This window comes from Eubalaena glacialis, chromosome 1, assembly GCF_028564815.1.
Source record: "Eubalaena glacialis isolate mEubGla1 chromosome 1, mEubGla1.1.hap2.+ XY, whole genome shotgun sequence".
In the NCBI taxonomy this organism is placed as follows: domain Eukaryota; kingdom Metazoa; phylum Chordata; class Mammalia; order Artiodactyla; family Balaenidae; genus Eubalaena; species Eubalaena glacialis.
In genome coordinates this window covers 91292681-91311747 of record NC_083716.1, presented here as the reverse complement: position 1 = coordinate 91311747, position 19067 = coordinate 91292681, and the positions used below count along the sequence as shown (strand labels likewise).

Here is a 19067-nt window from a genome sequence, read left to right as displayed (position 1 = left end):
GTTGAAAACTTATGTCCACACAAAACCCTGCACATGGATGTTTATAGCAGCATTATTCATAATTTCCAAAGCTTGCAAGCAAACAGGATGTCCTTCGGAAGGCAAGTGGGTAAACTGCGGTCCATCCAGACAATGGAATATTATTCAGCACTAAAAAGAAATGAGCTGTCAAGCCTTCAAGGCATATAACTAAGTGAAAGAAGCCAATCTGGGGATTTCCCTGGTGGTCCAGTGGTTAAGACTCTGCGCTTCCACTGCAGGGGGCACAGGTTCAATCCTTGGTCGGGGAACTAAGATCCCACATGCCATGCGGTGCGGCCAAAAAAAAACAAAGAAGCCAATCTGAAAAGGCTACATACTGCATGATTCCAACTATGTGACATCCTGGAAAAGGCAAGACTATGGAGACAGGAAAAAGATCAGGGGCTGGGGATGGGAGGGATGAATAGGCAGAACACAGAGGATTTTTAGGAGAGCGAAAATACTCTGTATAATACCATGTGCTGGATACGTGTCATCATTTATTTGTCCAAATCCCTAGAACATAGAACACCAAGAGTGAACTGTAATTTAACTATGGATTTGGGGTGGTTACGAATTGTCAGTGTAGGCTTATCAGCTGTCACAAATGTACCATCTGGTGGGGACGCTGGTAACGGGGGAGGCTGTGTATGTGTGAAGGCAGGGCGGCTTTGGGAATTCTACATACTTTTCCCGCCTCAATTTTGCTTTGAACCTAAAACTGCTCTAAAAAAATAAAATCTTAAGAAAAAAATCCTAAAGCAACCACTGAAACAACACAATGAAGAGTTTTGGCTAATAAGCCAACATGGGAATTAAAATGGAATAAATACATAATTAATCTAAATAAATCCAAAAGAAGGCAGGAAAAGAGGAAAAAAGGAAGTAAAGAACAGATGGGGAAAATATAAAACAAATAGCAAAATGCTAGATTAAACCCAGCCTTACCAATTAAAACAAAACTTAGATCCTCTGCTTGAAAGAATTTGTGGGAAATCCTTATACTCTTGCTGAGAAAGGAAAGTTGATGGGAGTGATTGAGTGAGAGGTTCTTCTCCCTTTATGTCAGTGACGAGTCTTTTCCTGGGTTCATTGAAGTCTAAATGAATGTGCCTGTAGCTAAGGCTCATTTATAAAATTTGCAAGTAGAGATTTTAACTTTCTAAAGCTTCCTCTTTTTTCTGTATAGTCAGCATTATCTAATATGCCTAGGTAAGTTTAAATAAAAATTGGAAGTATTCATTCACTAGTTCCCTTTGTGACTTGAATCGATGTTTGTACATTTTTAGTTATGCATATTTCTAAATTGTTCTTAATATTTTTTAGGTGTTCATACAGTGGTATTTGGGACACAGTTGTTGGAGCTTGAAGAAGTTTTTTTTTTTTTAACCACCGTCTTTTTCTACTTTATATGGAAGTAGATCTTTGTGCAAAAAAAATAACTTGGGTTGTTATGCAAGCTAGTAGATGTGGCACAGCAAACGTATAATAAATCCAATTCAGTGGACAAGACCATTAAATGTACACATGTATGTAAAAATGTTCTGTTCCGTATCCGCCCTTTCACCCTGGTTTGAATCCTGGCTCTGTACTGTATATATGCTAGTCCAGTGCGTCTCCACAGCATGGTATCTGACGTATGGTATGATTGATAGAGCGTTGCACTAAATGCAGTATTAACTTTATTTTTTTTTAATCGTCTGAACTAAAATCTGTTCATTGTGAGGTGTGCTTTGATCATTGTGTCGGTTATATTGCACAGTTGGTTATGTTTATGACCTGATATTCAGAGACTCTGGCATTGATCGCCGACGCAGTGCTTAGTTCATTCCATTTACCACAGTCCACAAGGTGTCATGTGAGCCACACTCGAAATACTAGATCGGTAGTTACTCACATACCAAAATAAAATGAAAAATGGAGTTTTTCCATGAACTTTACACTGTCCGGCACCCTGTTGACTCTAAAGCATCTTCATCAGATCAGTTCAGGAAGTAGAGCTGAGCACCTGCTCTGTCTCAGGCGCTGTGATCAGTGCTGAAGATGCTGGTGCCTTGAACCAAACTTCCTAGGCAACCGATCTACTCTCAGCATCTGCTCAGCGCAACAGATGAACCACGTACCAGGGGCTGCTCACCTGGTCCCAGTTTGCTGAACCACCTGTCTTCCTGTTAGGAAACACATCGTTTGCTACTGTGCTTTTTCCGGAATTCAGTATTAGAGCATCACTGCCTCCTTTTTAGTCTTTTATTGTTTTGTGTTCATTTTAAGGCAACCCGCTAAATCAAGTTAATTTTAAAGGGACACCACTAAGAAGTTTCTGTACAGCTTTTGCCTTAGGACAGTTACCGAGTTAACATGTTTTTAATTCACATGAGTTATATTGAAGTCTAATATATATTGTATTACAAAGACTTGTTCTACTATTTTAAAATGTTTATGCAAAAAATATATAATAGAACTTTTCTTTAAAGTTAAAATACAGTACTATTTAAAGCTGAAAGGTTTAAAAGCATTCTTCACCTTATATGTGTTCTTCCACTGTGACTTTTAGCTGCAAACTGGTAAATTTCATTACCTTTAAGTTGGAAGCTGCCTACTGCTTTTGTTGTTTTGTTTTAACCAACAGAGCACAGCAGCACTACAAACTCTGGGAAGTGACTTGGATAAAAATATCAGGATATAGCTGTTTTCGGTACTTTAATTTTGCTTCTTTTATGTCTTGAATATTTGATTTTGAAAAGTCAGAATATGAAGCAAATTCTCAGACTGAACTGCTTCTTGGACCTCGCTAGAAGAATGTTTCATTCAGTATCTCATTTACAGTGGGTTTGCAAGCTGCTCGTTTTTGAACAGCTTTTTGCATGGGGTAGGAGCATGTCTGTTTGACCACATCAGTTTATTCAAAAGCAAACATTTTTTTAAATAAGATAAATGTTAAGTTGATTTATAAGTGAGCCTGTTAATGACACCCCAGGTACTGCGTATAATTCCACATCCCTTGACCAATAAAAGTTGCTGGAGAACCAAACCATGGTGGTTCTTAATAAAGGCCTTTAGGAAAAATGAAGAGGGGAGAAAATGTGGTATTTGGTCCATGGAGTGTTTTCCAACACCACCAACCAATCCTCTGGCTCTTCACACACCAGATGGGTTCTGTTCTGACCCTGTCTACCCGGACATGGCATCAGATCCCACAGGTTAAGGGCTGAGTCGGCATCACCACCACCACCACCACCCGCCCAGACACACACTGCAGATGCCAGTCACAGGTCCAGGTTGTTACCTGTGCTTCTGACCTACCAGCACAGGTTAAGTGCTGAGGTTAAGTCAGCACTAAGTCTGAGGTTCCCACGACCCCCTCCTTGGGTTTGATTAACTTCTAGAGCAGCTCACAGGACTGAGAGAAACAGTTTCCTTATGAGATTACTGGTTTTTTGCAAAGGATATTAAAGGATACAAATGAACAGCAGACGAGGAGATACATAGGGCCAGGTCTGGAAGGGTACCGAGCACAGGAGCGTCTGTCCCCGTGGAGTTTGGTGTGCACCACCCTCGCGGCACATGGATGTCTTCCTGTTCACCAACCCGGAAGCGCAGAAGCTCCTCAAATCTTGCTGTTCAAGAATTTTTCTAGAGCTTGCTCTCCAGCACCCCCCTTCCCTGAGGCCAGTGGGTGGAGCTAAAAGTTCCTTCGATCTTTCTGGTGACCAGCCCCACACTGAGGCTCTCTAGGGGACACACCTGAAGTCAATTCATTAGCATAAACTCTGCTCACAAGGGACCCCTAAAACTCAGGAAATTCTAAGGGCTTTAGGAGCTTTGTGTCGGGAACCAGAGATAAAGACCAAATATATCTAGTAACAAATGTTATGTATGTATTTCCCACAACTTATTAAGTTTTCAGGATGCTCTTAATTTACATATCTAGAAAAGCATTTTCTCAGTCTTCCTAGAAAAAGATTCTACACTCCATCTGGACTTGAGATTATAATTTATTCTTTCACAGTCCAGCATTTAAGTGAAAATGAAAACATCACAATTTGGGATACTATAATGGTTTTTTGAAAACATATTACTTGTGACTTATGTAAGAGTTTTTGAAATCTTTAAGAACATTGATTCCTAGCAGATCAGTATTATTCAGAGTGAAGAAAATGCTAAAATCAGTAATTTAAATGATTTATAATTCATACCGTGACACAGTAGATGGTTCTTTATTTTCTGTCAAATTTGTCCTTTTTTTTTTTTTTTTTTTTGCTTTTTTTGGAGGGGAAAATTAGAGGGACTTTAAAACACCTGTAAAGTTTAAAATAATTTTTTGTGCTAGTTGTAAAGTGATTTCTCTTTACTAATCAGTCTACCTATGCACCTACAAACAATCTGAGTTTATCCCAGTTGTTGCTTGGTTGCTTCCTGATTGTATTTACTTCTTTAAGGAGTTGCTTTTAGAATTGTAGAGGGATTTATCTGAGAACACGCAACTTGCCAGCTTCAGGAAGAGGAGTCATTTGTCGGCCATCACCCTCTAAGGTTAGCAACTGACTTATGGGAGTTTTTGGACATACACAAGTATGGAGAAAATAGCACATAGAACCACTATATCAGCTAGCTTCCACAATTGTCCACATTATGCCAATCTTGTCTTATCTATTGTACCTTTGCCCCACTTTTTTTATGCTGTAATATTTGGAAACACCCAAAACATCTGTCATTTCACCCAAAAATAGTTCAGTATGCATCTCCGACAAGAATATATTTCTTTAATTTTATATAATCAACATACCATTGGGAACTTCATAAAAGATACTGTTACAAGCCAAGAATGGCTATGGTTTTTTTCTTGCAATTATATAAAGTTGTCTTTCTGGCATGTATTGAAGAAGCGAGATGCACATCTTTAATCCAGTATTACGGGAGGTCATTTCCCAACATGTGGCTAATTGTACTGGAAGTTCTGTCCCCGAGCCCAGGGGACAGTTGTACCTTCAGCAGGGACACGGGGCAGCCAGCCTGCCACCCACAGCCAGCACAGCTTCAGAGTGGTGGGACCCCTCACCGAACTGGTTGTTAGACCGTCTCAGTATCACCCTTGCCACTGTAGTAATGTGAGGCGCACCTAATTCAATCATCTCAGCGTGTCTACATGAAGGATGTATTGAACTTGACCCATGCATCTCCGGAAGTTAACGCTAACCAAGTATGAAGTGGGTCGAGCTTACAATAATGTCAGCATGCTCCTTCATCCTAGAGGATGTTGTCCTTCACCTGTGGGAACTGGAGGAATAATAGATAATACGCCTGTGCTCTGACAGCTCCTTTCTCTAACTTCTTGATGTCATGTGTAAATTTCATTTTAAAGAAAAACTAACATTTTAAGAAAACAAACACGAAATTTCTGAGTATGTCACATTCCAAAATGCCATAGAAATAATTATGTTCACTAAATATTTAAGGGCCAACTAACTCTGTATGAGAGTAAAGTGCTAAGTTCTGTATGTTGGGTGGGGAGCCGTCAAATCATTTTACACTGACTAGGAAAATTTGTGATGTGATTAATTTGGGGTAAGTCCACCACACCATTCTCCTTTCCGGAAAAGTCACCGTGTTGGTTTCTGTGGCCATAAACATCTGTCACATGCCCTCATGCTGTGCCTATTTCCTGGGGAAAATGGTGCTTTTACAGGACACTCTTGTGTTGCTCTGAATGCCCCTTGCTTTCTCATCGCCTCTCTGCCTTTGCATGGACTGTTTCATTGCCCTCACCTGTAACGCACCCTGCAGGCGGTCCAGGTCTGTCAGGCTGCAGCCCCCTTGTCCTGACGGGTGCAGCTGGGAGCCTTCAGTAACCCTCTCCCACTCCTGACACGTGCAGACACGCTGCTCCAGTCCTGCGCTGTCCTGACCTTGCTTTTGGTATTGGTCACGTCGATCCGTAGATTGTCTTTCTTTGTCTTCTCTACTGGGCTGAGACTTCCCTAGGAAAGGGCCACCTTCTGTGTGCCTAGGGCCTGGCAAATAGAAGGGACTCCAGTGCTTGTGGAGAGGACAGATGATCAGAGTCAGCTGTGTCCCCAAGTCCTTCTAAAGTACCTGGATATCGAGCCTATCCACTGCAAGATGCCTGTTTTGCCAAATCTCCCAAAAGGTGTTTATATGATCCTACTCAGTCCCTTCCTTTGTGGGAGGGAGTTTCAGAACTCCTAGAGCTCACTTTCAAATGATATCACCGAGACCCCGGCCTCCATCCCCCCCCCCGCCTCCCAACAAAGATCAACAGTTAGCTATCCACAGAGAAAAGCAGCTCTGGGAGAACTCGGGAGTCCACTTAAGAAATTTCAGCTGCTCAGTGGAACAAAAACCTGAAAATCATCACACAGAAAGGGAAGGAAGAACAGCTTCATTTTGTCTGCATCACCCCATCCCCCAGGCCAGCACTGCTCAGCACCAGGAGGGAACTCCCCAGCTAGAAAGAGTTCTCCTCCCCAGGAAAGGGGGGGTGCTGTGAGCGACCAGCTTCCCCAGCCTTTTGGGGCAGGACCTGTTCAGTTTCACCCCACCTAGAGACCAGCAACCCTGAGACGTGGAGCGAAGTGTCAGCCATGCAGCTGGAACAACCACGGTTCCTAGTGCCCTGCTCCGCAGAGGAGCCCGCCAGCCTTCAGTAGTTATCACCCCATGGGTACTCCCATTCCTGGGCACCTGCTGCCTGAGTCCCTCCCCATCCTCCCCGGCCCCACCAGGGCCCAGGATCTGCACTGGCAGCCTGCCCAGCTACGTAGGTGCGAGATGCCCGCCTAGGGCCCTGCGGCTGACCCCCGTTGCCGGGTGCGCAGTGTGGCCAGCCCCTCCCAGCTGTGCACCTGCGCGCCCCCAGGCTGATCCCCGTCACCAACCTCCGCTGTTGTGTACACACCTGTGGGGAGATTCTGCAGCTCTAGTAAAGTACACCCCCTGCCAGGGCCCCCGCAGCTGCTGTGGGCCCACGCTTGGCCCAAGCCCTTGCGACTGGCCCTGTTCCCCACCACTACATGTGAGTCTGCGACCAGCCCCTGCCACTACACAGGCACCTGCAGCTGGTCTCCACAGCCAGGTGTGCGCACACCTCCAACTCTGGCCATCACTGCTTCCTGACCTGTGCCCGAGCAGCTGAATCTGGAGGTGCCGCTGAGGAACCCACCGGCCCTTGCAGCCACTGCAGAGCCCGCACAGTGCTTGCCAGGAACCACACAGTCGATGCTGTGACCCTCAGTGGCCTGAGCCAATGGCACAATATCCCTCCCACCCAGAGTACCCCCTGACCCTGAACTTGGCACCCTGCACCACTAGGCCTGGGATCACAGCACACTCCAGCATGCCCCCACCTGCAGGTGAAGGTCTTTCCTTATACCAAAGTCAGCCCATAAAGTCTGGAAGAGATGGCTGCTTCTTCAAGTGCACAGATACCTATTAATAGCAAGACTTCAGGGATCACAGAGAATCAGGGAATCGTGAGACCACCAAAGGAACACGGCAAACTTACAGTAACTCTCCCCAAAGAAATGCGGACGCATGAGTTGGCCAACAAAGAATTCAAAATAATTGTTCCAAAAATGCTCAGAGAGCTACAAGAGAACACAGATAAAACAACTTAACAAAATCAGGAAAACAATACAAGAACAAAATGAGAAGTTCAACAAAGAGATAGAAAACATAAAAAAGAACCAAACAGACATTTTGGAGCTGAAGAATACAACGACTGAACCGAAGAATTTAATACAGAGCTTCAACAGCAACAGAAGAAAGAAGCAGTGAGCTTGAAGACATATCATTTGAAATTATTCAAACAGAGAAGCAAAGGGGGGGAAAAGAATGAAAAGCCTCCAGGACTTACAAGACACTGTTAAGAGACAGTCTACACATCACTGGAGCCCCGGGAGGAGAAGAGAGGGAGGGAGGGCGGGAAGCTTGTTTAAAGAAATGATGGCTGAGAACTTCCCAAACCTTGGGAGGCATTTGGAGTCCAAGTTTCAGTCCACAACTCTCTTTCCAAGACACATGGTAATGAAACTGTCTGAAATCGTAACTCTCAGAGCAGCCTCTTCGTTTGCGACTGTTGACTTCAGTGCCTAGTTACCCAGTTGTCTTGTTCTACATTCTAGGGTTAAGAGCTTTGCTGTTTAGGTTGCAGGTTTTGTTGTTTGGATCGGTAGTTCTTGGGAACGCTGTCTGTGCACTCTTAGCTGGCCTCTTGGTACCTGACGGTACAGCCTGTGGGCAAGCAGGCACCCAGACTGCTGTGCTGTCCGTGTGCACTGACCAGTCACTTGAGGCTGTGAGAAGCAATGGAACAGACGATTTGTCAATAAACGTCTGCTTTCAGGCCTAGGCCTGCTCAGCTGTCCAAGACTTGTAGGATGGGCCATAAATGCTTGGGGTGAAATGTGTCGAATCTCTCAATTCTGTTGATTACACACACTCTGTTACAGTTGACAGGTCCTGACATTGAAGCAGAAGCCAGAGCTATAAAAACTCAGTAACTGCCGCCTTTTCAAAGCAGTAGGAGAGGAATGGCAAATAATAGTTTTCCTACTCTAATTTTAAGATGAAATGATTTCACCTGAAGCTTTTAAATTTGGTTTTCTATTTAGGTTGTTTATCCATGTTTTTACCTGATTCTTCAAACTTTAGCCCTATCTGAGCCGTGAGAAATATACTTCTGCACTTGGAGAAATCCAGTACCCAAGTGCTGCGTTGGTTGTTCAGTGTGTCTCCGATCAAAGTATAGGATTTCATGCCCACTTTTCTTTTCTTCTTTTAAAAAAAAAACATAGTTTATTGAGAAATTACTGGAGAATTTTTGTTTAGCAGATTCCTCATTTTTAATACTGTCATTTGAAATGTCTATTGTAAAGCCTCGAAGGGGCATAACACTTTTTTACAACTTAAAGGTGTTCTCACATTTAACATCTGATTTAACCTTCAAAATAGCCCTTTGCAGTGGCTCAGAGTACAGGGGCCCGAGATGCAGAGGCCAGGGCTGCCACCCCCAGGAAGTGGACGGTGGGCCCCGGGGGGGGCAGCCCTGTGGTCTCCACAGCAAGGCACGGTAGGACAAGGCACCGGGATTTCTGTTGACTGGCACCTTTTTTTCTTCAAAATTCATGGAAATTTCAAACACACGTGTTTACTGGAATTTCAAGGACTATAAAGCGTTCTTATTTTAACTGGTAAGAGTATTTTCCATGTTTAACATACCTTTAGTGCCAAGTTGTTGGAGGTGGGAAATAAGTTCATTTCATCACTGTGAAACCATGCGTTGATTTAAAAAGAAAAGAAAAACCTGCAAGCTTGATAACTTGCCTTTTTGTCCCTGCCTTCAGTACACTGAAAATATTATCAATTAAAAATGCATGACTGAACATGCATGCCAACTGGTTTTTGAATGCTTGCCATTGTCGTTTTGTATCTGGTGGCTAAAGCTGTACCGAAGTTGCTTGTGAGTCGGGTATTTCTCTGTGAAGGTGAGGCAGTGCCTGGGGGCCTGTGCCGTGGCTGTCGCCCTTTGCCCGCAGGAGGGTGCTCTCTGCCTGACGCCCCTCGCCCGGCAGCATCTAATGTCTGCTGTTACTGTGGCAACGCCCTGTGCTGTCTGCCAGTAAACTCCTGCCCCGGCTGGCCCTAGCCTGTGTTGCTTCTCTTCTCTGTTTATTCGACTGAGTCCTTGAGCAAGAATAGAAGAAAAATGTCTTTAGGTACTCGGATTTTTTTTTACTTGATCTGTGACTATCCGATTACTGTATTCTGGCCTTCCTGTCTTCCTCTTTTTGTTTCCAGGAGTAATGTTGGCTTTAAGCACTAGCCCTTGACTTCAGACCTTTACCCAATGTAGTTACGTTTTGGGATCCTCGATGTAGCGGCCTCGGCTTTAGGCCGGGTCTGGTGTTTGTCCTCGGGGACGTCCCGGTGAGATGGTGTCTCACCCATTGTCAGAGCCGTTCTCACAGGCTGACGCCACACAGCAGAGCACTCGGCTGGGCGTGGGTACGAGTCGAGTCCACGGAAAACGTCGTAGAAAGCATAGCGGGCAGTGTTGGGAACCATCCATGAGGGAGGGGGGTGTGGTGCCAGGCCGGGGCCCCCAGCAAGGCGGGCTGGTGGAGGGGGCTCTTGGCAGGAAGCAGGCATTTGGTCCTGACCCCCAGGATTCCTCTCAAGAAGCAGAAGGCAGCACAGAGACAGAAGAACCTCCGGTTCCCTTGAAACCCTCAAGTGAAACAGGCTGGCTGTCTCGGGCCCTGGTCAACACCTAGGTCATAAAACCAGTAGAAGATGGGTTAATGGCGATGTTAGCTGTCACAAGCAGTCACTCTTAACTGGTTCAGACTACCGCTCACAGCCAACACGGCCAGTGTTTTGGGTTTAAGTTGAAGCCACGCTCACAGCAAGATCCCAGGCAGCAGGCGTGGTGTCCCCTGCCCGTGGGCCACCAGGCTTCCTGAACCTGTGCAGACGTGAGCACAGGGCGTCCGCTGGGTCTTCCAGATGCTCAGGGCTGCCCGCACTTCCCTTTCCTCATTCCCCACCACCGTAGGCGCTCCGATGGGGGCAGCGTGCGGATGTGCCCCGTCTGCCCGGGACGCTGCGCTGTGGTCACCTCCCTGGGCCCACGTGGGTATGTGGGGAAACACTTAGGAGTAGAATTGCCAAGTCAAAGATGTGCTCCTTTTTAAGAGCCGTAAAGCCAAACTGCCCTCCAGAGAACTTGTACCAATTTACCCTCCCACTAATAGTGCAGGAGGCCCAAACTTAAATCCATGCTGTATGTAAGAAAAAGCCATTTTTTAAAAAATTAAGGTTTATATTTTGTTTTATTAAATTTTAACCTTTGCCATACATACTGTAGCAGTCATGAAGAAGGTGTCCTTTAATCTATAAACAGCAGTCACAGGCTACAGGAGCACTGTTGTTATGAAGGGCACACCACGGGCATCCCTGGGAAATCAGTCCTGCTGTGGAGGAAAGTGGAGCAGAGTCTGTGTGTCCCAATGAGAACACATGGAAAAGCCAGCAGCCTGGCCCACCTAAGCAAGCCCTGGGCCTTCTGAAAACCTCAATAAGCTTCTATTGTTGGTGTAATCAAGTTCAAATTTTATTCCTAGGAAAGGTTAGTCATTTTGGTGGAAATTCAGGATTTACACCTCACTATCCAAAAATCTCCGTGTTTTGAATATGGTAAGAAGGTTCAAAGTACCCTTCCAGCCAGCTTCAGGCCCAGGAGAGGGGGGCTGCAATTGCTGGCCCTACAGGCCCCTAGCTGGCTCTGCCGTCAGCCTAGCTTAACCACACACAGCTTGGAGTTTTCAGGGGTAGACATATCTTCAAAGAGTGGGTATTCAGTTTTGGGTTTGTTTTTTTTTTCCTGTTTTCTCTAGGATTTTTAAAAATAGCTAATACATTCTTACATGTCAAAAATCAAAGCAGGATGGAAGGTCACCCTGGGGCCTCCTTGCCTCTCCCTCACTCCCTCCTCACCCCACACCTACAGTAACTTTACCACTGGCTAGTGAGTGTATCCTTGCAGAGTTCCTTAATGTGGATACAGGTATTATTCCTCCTCCCTTCCTTAAACAAAAGGCAACACGTTACACACACTGTCTTTTTCCATCTGTACTGCATCTTGGAGCTCTTGGCACGTCTGGGCACATTGAGAGCTTTCTCCTTCTTATCGAAGGCTGAATAATGGTCCATTGTGTGAATATGCCATGTTTTCTTTAACCACTTCCTTGCTTATAAACAATTGGGTCATTTCCAATTCCCTGGTTCTTTTGAGGTAATTCCAAAATACATGATTAATGATAGCATCGTCAACTTCTGTCTTCACCCACATTTCTGTCTCCTTCCTTCATTCATTAGAAAAAGTAACAGCATTCCTCCCAGTTCAGCCCCTTTCCTATGCAGAGGCAAGAAGCATTTACAAAATTTGATGGAAGGGGGAAAAAAGGTCCAGCAAGAAACGTGAAAGACCTTTTTGATGAAAACTTTATTGAAATAAATATAAGAAGACCAACTTAAATGGAGACATACTCTATTTGGGGATAGAAAGAGTCAATATGATAAAGATGTCAGTCCTCCAAAATTAGTAAATGCAATGCAGTTTAATAAAATTCCCAAATGGAATGTTAAAATAGAAATCGACAAGCTCATTCTAAAGTTCATATAAAAAAGAAAATTGCCAAGGAAAGCAAAGAACGAGGGAGGGTAGGGAGACTTGCCATACCAAATACTAAAATGCACTGCAAAATTAAGTTAAAACAATGCTGTGAGCTCAGGTGTAGACCAGTTGATCCACAGAAGAGCAGCATCTAGAAACTTTCCCTTGTATCTGTGGCAATTTATGAAAAAGTATGATGTGACATTTTATATCAGTAAGGGCTCTTCACTGGATGGTGTTAGGCCCTTTTTCTTCCCATTTAATTGAATTTTTTTTAAAAAGGTTGGATCCCTAATTCATATTCACCAAAAAAGTTAATTCCAGTTGGATTAAAGATCTAAAAGCAAAAGGTAAGACTTTTTTAAAGGCATTGGAAGAACATAAGAATTTTTTTATGACCAAAGGGTGAATCTTTCTGTAGGTGACTCAAAATACCCCATAAAGAAAGGGTTTGAGGTTTGACTCTGCAAATTAGTATTTTCTATACAAAAGAAAGCATGCAGTCAGCAACGGGCTATGACAAAGCATTTGCAACACGTTTGACATAAGATTGGGGTCAGATAGATAATACAGAGATCCTAGCTAGTTAAACAAACAGATACCCACTGGGGGTGGGGGGGGGGAGGCAGTGTGCTTTTCTAGTTTTCCCAAAATAATTTTAAGCTTGGCAAAGCACATAAATAGGCCATTCATCAAAGAAATAGATGATTGATAAACATGAAAAAGAAGGTAACCCTCACTAATAGTGAAATGCAAATTCAGATAATCACATTTTATTCCTGATATTGCTAACGTATGGCTTGTTCTTTTTTGTCAAGCTTGCTAGAGGCTTATCAATTTTACTCATCTTTTCAAAGAACCAGCTTTTGGCTTCATTTGTTTTGGTTATCAATTTTATTGATTTCTGCTTTTTCCTTCATTCTGGAAGATGTGGGCTTACTTTTGTCTTAAGATGGAAGCTTAGATTATTGATCTGAGGCCTGCTTTCCTAATATAAGCTCTCAATGCTATACATTCCTTCTAAGTACTACTTTCTTTAACTGTGTCCACAAATTTTAATACATTGTAATTTCATTTTTCTTCCATTTAAAATATCTTCTAATTCCTCTTGAGACCATCTTTTTGGTGGATTTATTTATGAGCAGGTTGTTTAATTTCCGACTGATTTGAGATTTTCCTATCTTTACTGATTTCTAGTTTAATTCCATTATAGTCAGAAACATACTTTGTATGATTTTAAATTTTAGGTTATTTTAATAACCAGGATCTGAACTGTCTTGATGAATGTTCCACGTGAACGTGAAAATCCTGTGTTCTGCTTTTGCTGGGTAGTTCTATAAATGTCAGAGTGATTTGGTTAATGGTGTTGTTTAGCTCTTCTGTGTCTTCACCAATCTTTTGTCTACTAGTTCTGTTACTGATAGGTGTGTTGATGTCTCTAACTATAATTGTAAATTTGTCTAGTTGTCCTTTCGGGGGTCAGATGTTCCTTCATATATTGTATTTTGCCTCAGGACAGTCTTCTTTGTAGTTTTAGCCTTTTTCCCAGAAGATCAGCTTAATCTGCCCTCCGTAGCCACTCTGTTTACTTTCGTAGTGCGGCTTTCCCCGTGCATGCAGAGAACCCTTGTTGCTCTTGCATTCTGTCATTTTGTAGGGATGATGTCTGCCGTGCTTCCCATAGGAGCCTGCCAGGTTTTAGGAATGTTCACACGCTCACACTCATTCACTGTGGGCTCAGACCCTCGTCTGTTTGGAAGCTCTTGTTAGGTTCTCAGGAAAAATCCACTGCTGTGTCTCCTCCATGCCAGCACTCTTCCACCTCTGACCCCAGGTGAGTGGGAGCTTCCCACACATCAAGCAATCCTTTGACACCAGCTGGGTGTCCTACAATTCAGGTCAGTTCTGACACTGTCTACTGGGAGACAGTGGTGGGTCCCACAGGTTAAGGGCGCAGCCCCACAAGACTGCCCCCCGCCCCAACTTCAGACGCCAATCACAGGTCCAGGTTGTTGCCTGTGCTTCTGACCAACCAGCTGTAAATTGGAAGGTCCCAGGACCCCCTCCCTTGGGTTCAATTAATTTGCTAGAGCAGCTCACAGAAATCAGGAAAACAGTTTACTTACTGGATTACTGCTTTATTGTAGAGGATATAACTCAAGAACAGCCAGATGGAAGAGATGCATGGGGCACAGTACAGAGAAAGAGTGCAGTTTACATGCTCTGTGGGTACCACTTTCCTCACATCTCCATCTGTTCGCCACCCTGGAATCTCTACGAACCCCGTCCTTCTGGGTTTTACGGAGGCTTCATCACATAGGTGTGAGTGATTAAGTCATTGGCCATTGGTGATTGACTCAATCTCCAGCCCCTCTGTCCTCCCCAGAGGTCAGGGATGGGACTGAAAGTTCCAACCCTCTCCTCCCAGTTGGTTTCCCTGGCAACCAGCCCCCGTTCTTAGGGTCTGGCCAAAAGTCATCTCAAAAGGTGTGTTGGGAAGGGGCTTGTTATGAATGACAAGGCACTCCTTTCACCTTTCTGGCTCTGGAGCTGTTTCAGGAACCGAGAACAAAAGACCAAGTTCTAGAACTGTTGTTCTCATTCCCCATGTTCCCAGTTTCCTTTTGGTATCACTTCTCTTCTGTCTGAAGCACATCCTTTGACTATTCCTTTAAAGCAGGTCTCCTGGCTATCAATTCTTAGTCTTCCTGCATATGAGTATATCCTTATTTCTCCCTCATTCCTGAGGGATATTTCACTGGATACACAATTCTGAGTTGACAGTTCTTTTCTTTCAGCACTTTAAGAAACGTGCCACTTCCTTCTGGCCTCCGTAGTTTCTGATGAAAAAACGCACAGGCATTTGAATTGTTGTTCCCTTGTAGGTCATCTTTCATTTTTCTCTGGCTGCTTTCAAGATGTCTGTTAGTTTTCAACAGTTTTCGATTTATCTAGGCTTGGATTTCTTTGGGTTTATCCTGTTTCAGCTTCACTCAGCTTACTTGGGAGGTTTTTAGCCATCATTTCTGCACATCTTTTTAAAGCACTACACTCTCCCTCTTATCCTTCTAGGACTCCTGTAACACAACCCGGAAACTTCTTCTTCAGCCCTTTTTTCTCTCTGTTGTTCAGACTGGATGATTTGTATTGATTATTTTGTCATCTTCAATCTTCCATTGAGTCTATCCAGTAAGGTTTTTTTAATTATTTCAGTTGGAGTATTTTTCAGTTCTAATATTTTCATTTAGTTCTCCTATCATCTGTTTCTCTACTGATAATTTCTATTTCAATGCTTATTTCAAGAGGGTGATTGCTCGTTTGAACTTTTCAATAATAGCTTCCTTCAAGCCTATGAGGGCAGCTACTGATTGTCTTTTTCCGTGAGAGCCATTTTCATGGTTTTCATGTGCTGAGTAACTTGGGATTGAATCTTAGGCATCTGAATATTACATGATGAGACATGACCAAGTCCTGTGGAGAATGCTTGTATTTTTGTTTTAGTAAGTAATCAACCTATTTAGGCTCAGGCCCCAAGTCCTGTGGGTGTTGGTTCCAATGTCAGTTCAGTCTTCAAAGCTTTGGCAGTGCTATCTGGACCTGCCCCACGTGTACACCATCTTGTGGTCAGTCTGAGACCTGAGGAGGGGTCTGCCAGGCCAGTCTCAAGGGTGCTTGGTAGGCTAATTAGGATCAGCTCCACAGGGGGACGTGTGAACAAGGGGAGCAGGTGGGGGAAAGCTGGGGAGTTACAAAATGTGTATAACATTATTCCATATTTGTGCAAAAAAAAAAAAAGAAAAAGTGTGTATGTACCTCCAAGTGCCTGGAAAAAAGGTCTGGAAACACACCAAACTTAACACTGGTTTCCTCTAAGGAGGGGTGTAGAATTTTGGTGAGGGGGTGGTACTGAAAGGAACTTGCACTTTTTACTCTATAACTTCTCTTTGAGTTACTTTACCCATGCCCTATCACTTTTGTAATTTTCAAAACAATAAGAAGGTATGAGGGAAAGACTGGGGAAAATGTGGCATTTAACGCAAAGTATATACACAGAACGTGTCTTTTCCTGGATGTATCTAACGTATCTTGTTAAACATTTATCTAATGAAAAATCCATTCAGGGGTCAATGTGATCATCCACTTTCTTCAACCATTTATGTGCTAATCAGAATTATTTTCCACAAAACAGAAGTTTCAGCCTGTAACATTAATGAATTTTATTCACATTTTTCCAAGTAACTGCAATATTCAGTACAAGCGAAAAGCAATACATAGTTCTTAGAAAACACAGCCCCAAATTCCCACTGCCTGAGCCTTGTGATGATAAGTGCCCAGCCTTTGTTCTTCAGAATGTTAAAGTGAATGCAGTGCTCAAAATAAATATACAATAACAACACAGGGAGACTGTTCTTAAATACAGTTTTGCTAATTATAAAAGAAATCCAAAAAGAGGCCTCTACTGTCTTCACTCAGGTGTCCTGACTTTCAAAAAGGGAGCAAATCTGGGCCCAAAACCTAGACGTCACTCCTTGCACAGAATTTGGTATTAAGCACACACCTTACATTGAAGAGCTCCCTATTCATCCTATTGTACAAAATCCATTTCAAATACAAGGTCACACTTTTAGGATCACTTTTTAAATATTATTTAGCTGATCACAAGACTATAGTAAGAACCTTATGAGTCAGGCATTGACAGTTTGATCCCAAACCAACTACAGAATCAGACTGTGTAAAATATTAGCACCATTTTGTATCTAGTCCAGTGAAATGTAAAACTATCCACTATTTTCTACTGAAGCAGTCAACAAGGAAAGCTGTTTTTACTTCTAACATATGCTTGGCCTGTCTCCCTCTTTGCCAATAATACGTTTGAACACATTGATTATCAATTACTAACCTTCCGTTGATAAAGTTTACGGCCAGCACAGCCTTAGAACTCAAAAGCCACCTTTTCTTTTGTGCAGTTTAGTTGGTTGAGTTTATGTGACCCAGTATACACACCTTTCAGGTTACTAGCAATTTACATTTGATGAATCCGTGACAAAGCTATTTCATAAGAAGCACCACAAATGTGTGTGTACTACCCTACAAGTTAATTCAGATAGCCTATGCCCTACGTTACTTTTAGTAAACTTGAAAAAATGTATATATGTGCTTGGAAATTTTCTGACCGTAGGGGAGTACAAGCGTTTTGACACCTCCTAAATGAGAGCGGTCTTTTAGGTTTTAAAAGAAAGAAAACGGACAGATTCCTATTTAGTTCTCACTCACCTCGGCCCAGTGGAGGTTTTCAGGTGTCACCCAATATTCTATTATTGCTTTTAATAAAAGTAACACAGAAAACATGTTTATGGCAAATTGTTTTAATTAAGAACTTAAAACCGGCAAGACAGGAATAAAGACACAGACCTACTAGAGAATGGACTTGAGGATATGGGGAGGGGGAGGGGTGAGATGTGACAGGGTAAGAGAGTGGCATGGACATATATACACTACCAAATGTAAAATAGCTAGCTAGTGGGAAGTAGCCGCAGAGCACAGGGAGATCAGCTCGGTGCTTTGTGACCACCTAGAGGGGTGGGATAGGGAGGGTGGGAGGGAGGGAGATGCAAGAGGGAAGAGATATGGGAACATATGTATATGTATAACTGATTCACTTTGTTATAAAGCAGAAAGTAACACACCATTGTAAAGCAATTATACTTCAATAAAGATGTTTAAAAAAAAGAAAAAAAAGAAAAAAAAAAGAACTTAAAACCAAAATTTTAAAAAGAGAGTCCTATGTAGCAATTATTTTATTCTATATTTTAAATATCACTGGATTCTCAGTTTCAGACTTTTCAACATGATAGGTAATTTTAAACTACCTTGCCGTCTTATAAGTTGTCCAAAGAAATGGGAACATGATCACATCAGTTTCTAGAATGAGAAGGAAAAAGTAGGACACCAAATTGTTACAACTTAAAAAATTTTGTAGGCTTAAAAGATCATCTTTATCCCTAAAGAGAAAGAAAAGTAAAGAAACCCTAACCAACTAATGACCTGGACATAGGAAGGGGACTCACAAGTACTTCATATTGACTCATTCATTGTTCATGCACATTAAAAGTACTTTAAAAATTGTGTTCATTTGTCCTCTACTTAAAAATGGGGAAAAATTGGCCAGTATTGCCCTCTAGGTTCTTCCAGATCTGCATCTGGAATTTGCAGTAATAAGTAAGCACATTGAATATGAGTCTGTTTTCTAAAGGAGAGAGTCTGGCTTGCTCAGAGCCTCGAAGGGTCGGCTTTCTAAGACAGTCCATCCGTGGGGACCCGAGCTACTCCCCTTGGCCTCTTCCTAAGATTGTCAGCTGCAACGGGAATGGAATGCCAGAGCCGGTGGCTGAAACCGAACATGCGGGAAGTGATTTTAAAGAAACAGTTTCCACCATCACGACGCCACAGGAATTTCATCTTTAGGTACCTGCAATGTTTAAGGACTATAATAACAGCAAGATTCACCAGAATCACTAGCGAGGTGGTTTTGGACAACACACAGACCTTCTTCGTACTAAATATACATCGCAGTGACCAGGAGAGCTCACGATGTATTCACCTAAAAACAATGCAAATATTTTAAAAGTTGTTTTTTTTTTTTAAAAAGCTCATGATTCTTCAGTATGAGTTTGCAAAACTTAATACAGTTGTGTAAGATGATACTGTGTGAAGATATTACATGGAATAAAACATCTGTGTTCTAGAAATTGACCATAATACTTCAAAGACCCAGAGTAAAAATGTCAAGGAAATGCTCAAACTCACATCAAACACCAGATTTTCATTCACACGCCTGCACGTGCTAAGTTGG

At 42.9% G+C, this 19067-nt stretch overlaps 1 protein-coding gene across 3 annotated transcripts in view; it reads left to right on the top strand.

Annotated features, from left to right (window-relative positions):
* RAB4A (RAB4A, member RAS oncogene family) overlaps positions 1 to 19067 on the top strand; it is a 91192-nt gene that overhangs the window by 49029 nt on the left and 23096 nt on the right. The window contains exon 6 of one of the 3 annotated variants that reach the window (XM_061182883.1): positions 1348 to 2431. The exons of 1 other annotated variant lie outside the window; for it this stretch is intronic. The gene's annotated coding sequence lies outside the window, so the exon portion shown is untranslated. Of the gene's footprint in view, positions 1 to 1347; positions 2432 to 19067 lie in introns of those variants that run through there. One more of the 3 variants, XM_061182864.1, reaches the window with a different exon arrangement.